This window comes from Gracilinanus agilis, chromosome 2 (assembly GCF_016433145.1).
Source record: "Gracilinanus agilis isolate LMUSP501 chromosome 2, AgileGrace, whole genome shotgun sequence".
In the NCBI taxonomy this organism is placed as follows: Eukaryota; Metazoa; Chordata; class Mammalia; order Didelphimorphia; family Didelphidae; genus Gracilinanus; species Gracilinanus agilis.
The window spans coordinates 239,944,832-239,950,831 of NC_058131.1; positions in this window are offsets into that span (position 1 = coordinate 239,944,832).

Below are 6,000 nucleotides of genomic sequence, written 5' to 3' on the forward strand. Positions count from 1 at the left end.
GAAGTCACACCTATGCCGTAAGGATAATTAATCTAGCAGCTGTATAGAAAATGAATTAGAAGATTGAAGGCAGTGAAACCAATTAGGAGATAATTATAGTAGTTCAGGTGAAAAGTGATGGTAGTCTCCACAGGGCAGCAACCACATGAAGAGACAGAAGGGAGTCTAAGTGAAATTTTGTGGCATTAGAAATGGAAAGCTTTATTAGCAATTGGTTGGATATGGGGAGTGGGCAAGAGGGAAGGATGAAGGACTGCTCCAGGAGTGCAAACATAATTGTGACTAGAAAAATGATGGTAATACTGATAAAAATGGGAAAATCCGGAGGAGAGATAAGTTTGGTTAAATGAGTTCTGTTTTAGAAGTTTGATATGCCAAAGGGACATCTGATGTCCAGCAACAGGTGACAAAAGAACAGGCTAGACATTTAAGTTTAGGAGTCATATATGTACAGATAATTGAACCCATTAAAATTGATGAGATCAACTTGAAAGAAAGAAGTCTCCAAGACAGAGCCTTGGAGGACAACTGTGCTCAATAAGTAGGAGATGGATAATCAACTGACCAAAAAATAAAATAAAATAAAAATCCAAAGTGATTAGATGGGCAAGCAAAAAACCAGGAGAGACAAGGTTATAGAAGCTAATTAAGGAATATCTGGAGTAACAATGATAGTTGACATTTATATAGCACTTTAAAGATCACAAAGACCTTTAGTTATATTTTTGTTCATATGTTCCTCCCAACAACAATGTAAGGTAGATAATATGGATATGATTATCTCTATTTCACAGAAAAAGAAACTGATATTCAAAAAGATTAAGCTCATGGTTGCTCATGAGCACACAAGTAATTAAATACTTTTTCTACACTACTAAGCTGTCTCTAAGGTTAGGTGTCTGTCTCTCTCACATTCACGTGCTTATACACCCTGGTTACCATATGTATGACACTAAAGAGCAAAGACAGGAGTGACATTTTGCTTTTTTTTTTTTGAAAGCCATTCCCATCTTATTTCAAACCAAACTTGTTTTTAGATTTTTAGATTATAAACATGCTCTCTCTTGCACATCAATGTGCAATTTATTTGCATATATTACCTATTCATGGACACTAGTGTTAACATTTCAGGACAAAAATTTAATTCCTAAAGTAAACAAGTGTGCCCAAATTGACTGTATGATCTATAGAACCCTCCACAGAAATTACATCTGTAATCAGTTCTAGGGTTATATCTTTGAATATAATCTTAGAAATGTAGGCCTATTTGCCAGATGGCATTATCAGTTACTAATGGCTAGGTCATAGATCCAATCCAACTATTGTTTATTAAGCATCTTTGTGCAAAGCACTTTACTAGGTACTGGAAATATAAAGAAAACACAGGAAAACAGTCTTTGTCCTCAAGGAGTTTATTTCTTCTTATTAAAACTGGGTTTCAAAATGTCCTGGGAAATGTTCTTAATGTCTGCTCTTTCTAGTCCAACCTTCCCAATTTACAGAAATTTTAAATGAAATTCAAGAGAAAATGAATTGCCTAAAGTATAATGAGTAGTAGAACAAAGAGTAGGATTTAGGTCTACTGATCCCCAGTTGAAGTCTATTTCCATGACACAAGGCTGCCCTCCAGAGGAGAAAAGGCAAAGGCAGTTCTTTAGCCTTAAAATTAAAATGAGATTTGAGGATATAATAAAGGGATCAACAAATTCTATAAACAGTCAAAACAGCTTAAGGCAACCCATATGGGGGCAAACTCTAATACCTAATAGTATTCATACCTGCTTTACAGTTGCTTTTGAATACCTTGAGCAGGTCAAAGCATTTCAGAAATAGCTTTCCATGTGGAAACTTGGTGGGAGAAAAAAAACAAAACACAATAAAATAAACTAATTAACTAGTACAGAGGTAAAAAAAACTTAATTATATATAGAAAACTGGCAAGATAAAAAAACTAAGCCATCTTCACTGACCTGCAGTCTGCTTGGAATGACTTGTTCTCTGGATGCTAAATAGGTCATTAATCCTTTTCATCTCTTTCCAAGTATTAGTACTAGATATATGTGTCTATATTAAAAGACATTTTAGGAGAAAAAGCTGTGAGATTATTGGTTTTTAACATAAAAGTCACTAAGGAACAGGCAGGAAAAGTGAGCTAAGGTATTCAAGATCCATTCCCCTTAGAAAAGTTGAAGACCACATCAATTACAAATAAAGGGGAACAAAATTTACAATCAAGTTAGTATAGATTATATATTTCCTGTTAAAGGTTATTGTATAGATCACAGATGATATAATTAAAACCAAAAAATTTATTTAGGTTGATTATAAAAGGAACATGACTAGGTTCTCCTGGTCTCCCTGGCTTGGTAAGAATTTGTTCTAAGGTATAAAAAGAGCATTGATTTTGGGAATCAGAAAAATCTGAGTTCAAATCCTAGCTCTATTTATTAATCATGTAACCTAGTGCAAATCCATTACTACAGGTATCTCTTACCATCTAAGCAGCTAGGTGGTGCAGTAGAGTCCTGGGCCTGGGGTCAGGAAGAACTGAGTTCATATATAACCTACTAGCCATGTGACTCTAGGCCTCAATTTCTTCAACTATAAAATAGGGATAATCCCTACTTTTTAGGAGTTATTGTAAGGATCAAATAAGATAATATTTATAAAGTGCTCAGCAGAGAAGACAATTAATAAGTGCTTATTCCTACCTCATCACCACCCCCATCCCTGCCTCTGGTGGTTGTTAGGACTAAATGATAATGGACACAAAAACCACTAAGGATTATTCAAATGTCAGTTTATTTATCTAAACATTAATATACTGCATGAAATGTTGTGGTATAGATGTTATTCTGGAAGTGAGAAATACTGGTTCTTTTGCTAACTATGTATGTGACAGTAGGCAATTTATTTTACCTCAATGGGACTCAGAACCTCCTTTTTAAAGAGAGATGCCTTGATTTTTAAGATGGCTTCCAACTCTTGACATTTTTATTTTATGGCACAAGCATCAGTCTTTGGGAGGAAGGTAGGGAATAATAAATGTTATCTTTTATCTTAGGTAAAAAGGTAAAATCATTTAGTCTAAGTAAACTTGTTACAAAGCTAGTCCTTCTTAGACCTTGGTGCTGTCCCATGCACTTTGTACTAGATGACAACATTTATTAGGATATCTACTCCAACATAAATATTTATAGGAAATTTAACATGATAAATAGGAAGCCAATCCAGAAAAACTGATGCTTAGAGGCCATACCTTCAAGTTCTAGTAGAAAAGAGAAAAGATTTCTTAGGGTGAGAATAAACTATAAGATTTTGATAAGCCTGGAACTGCCTAAAATAACTGACAAATTTCTTATGGCTTTATTACCTACAATATGGTGCCCCAAAAAGAAAATTAGTCTTGAAAAATTGATTGAATTAGTAGATACTGCCCCAGCCTCCATTCCTAGTATCTACCAGAACACTTAAAAATCCCTATGAAAGACAAAGTCCATCCCCACCTCCCAATAGATTTTGTCTCAATTTTCTTGCTTAAACACAATTCTGTATTTTCACACTAAGGACTAAATGAATTTACTATTCAGACTGAAGTACTATACAATATGTTGAGCTATAGTGCATATTTAATGAAAAGTGAGATTAGAAGGGGGCAGGTGGGTGGCTCAGTGGATTGAGAGCCAGGCCTAGAGATGGGAGGTTCAAATCTGGCCTCAGACATGTCCTAGCTCTGTGACCCTGGGCAAGTCACTCAACCCCCATTGCCTAGTCCTTAACACTCTTCTGCCTTGGAACCAATACACAGTATTTTAAGACAGAAGGTAAGGGTATAAATAAATAAAAAGAAAAGTGAGATTGGATAAGTATAATTTCCTGATCCCAGGAACTGATTATGGAGATGCTATTTTCAGTAACACTTATGAGACAATGTTGCCAGGATGTAAAGTGATATTCCAAATATTCAGTCCATTTACAGAAGCATAGATTTAAAAAGAAAATTCTACAACTAGAAAAATGCCATCTTTATGGCTAATTGTCCAATTTGAATTTTCTTCCAATTATCTGTTAACTACAAAGCAATATGGGTTTAGAATTTTTTTTTAGTCCAGACTTGTGATTTCATAGTGTAGGAAACTCCTAGTGAGGAAAACTCTTAACCAATGGGGATGATCAGCAACTATTCAACAACGTATAGTCTTAAGAGAACTGTGTGGGCCACTAAGAGCTGAAGTAATTTGTCCAGGGTCATACAACTAATGTTAGAGGCAGCACCTGTATCTTAAACCCAAGTCTTCCAGACTTGAGTCAGTTCTTATCTCAAGATATAAGGTATTATAAGCAAAAGAAACATCTGTATTAATACACAAGTACTTGAAATTCCTGATCATACCATTGTGAAAGCAACATGTTTATAACTGGTCTGGATCAGGGCAGAAAGCAAAGGCATCTGAAATGGAACCTCCATTTTTTGCTGCAAGTGACCTGAGCTTTGGAACTCTATAAGCCTGACTAGTTAGGAATTTACCCAGCCTGCTTTGTGGAGGTTGTTCCACCTGTTCTATAATGTTCTAGTTCTAAAATGGTATCAACAGCCGTAACTATTGTATGACAGACTTGGTAGGGGCTAATTTTAACCATAACTCTAGGCCTGACCCTTGCTGATATGAAACTTAATTATGATGATTATTAAAGACCATTAAATCTTGATGTGTAGTCTTGGTCAAATCACACTTTTTATAAATTCTTTATCCTGTGAGATACATTAATAGTGATTAATCTCACAAGGGAGTTGGAGAATTTTAATCTAGCAGTTTTTAGTGAATTGGCCTTTCATATTTGGAGGTCAGACTTAAATGTCCTAGTTTAAGACCAATAAAAATTAATATAGTTTTATCCTCAGCTTTTCCTATACTACCTTGGGCAGGAATGCAAGAAAAATGATAAGACCTGTTGGGAACCTCCCAACTGATAGTGAGCCACATATATTGGTAGAAATCTGTAGCATATAGCACAAGGCTTAAATTCAATTCATGTAGACTAAAAAGGAAAATGTAAACTCCTAAGCCCCTAGGTGGCCATGTGTGCCTAACAAATCTATGTAAATGGTTTTTACACGATTTTTCACAGCTTTACCTGTGTGTTTGACCTCTTTGCTTGAGCTCAACAGCTCTCCTGGCTTTCTAGATTCATAAAATCTGGCCAAATTCCACCCACCCACACAGGCAAGTAAAACCAGAGCCAATCCTTACCAAAGAGAGTACAATGAGGGCCAGAAGGAGTGTACCGTTTTTTTATAGGTGGGCTGATAACCTTAATAATTTTGCCACCACAAACCTATTACACGTGAGATTCCAACAAAAGCAGTGCCTTTCTTGGAGGTGGAGAGGGGAAGCTACCTAATTTACATACTCCCTCCTCATCAATTCCATAATATCAAGCCCAAAACGTGACTAGGCCCTGACAAAGTAGGTGCCTGCTGAGCAAAAAAGGAAAAAAAAAAATTTAAGCTCTGGTTATTAAATTAGGATTCTTAAAAAAAATTCCTTTTTCTTTTCCAGACTTATTTTTATTGGAAATACGTTTAACTCAATCTGCTGAGAGATTTGCATTTTCATATTTCCAATCGTAATTCTGAGATTTACAAGACTTCAAGTGCACTGGTAGAGCCCCATAACCACAGAACGATGAAATGGCTTGACTGCAAAGCAGAGGATGGGGGCTCATTTCCGTCTGCTCCTCCCAAGGTTAAACCCCTTACTCACCAACAGTGGGCCAAGCTAGGAGCTGGGGATGAAAAAAACACCCGCATTTTATTAAACAATTAGATTTATTTAGATGCAGAAAACGTGAGGCGCAGGCAACAAGGCGGAAGCAGCCTGACCTCGGGGCCCAGCTGGTTCCAGGGTACCACGCCAGGTTCGAGAGGGGATGGTCGGGCCGGGAGGCCCGGGCGGGGGCGGCTGCAGGCTGGATGCTGGGGTACTCGGGGGGGGGGGG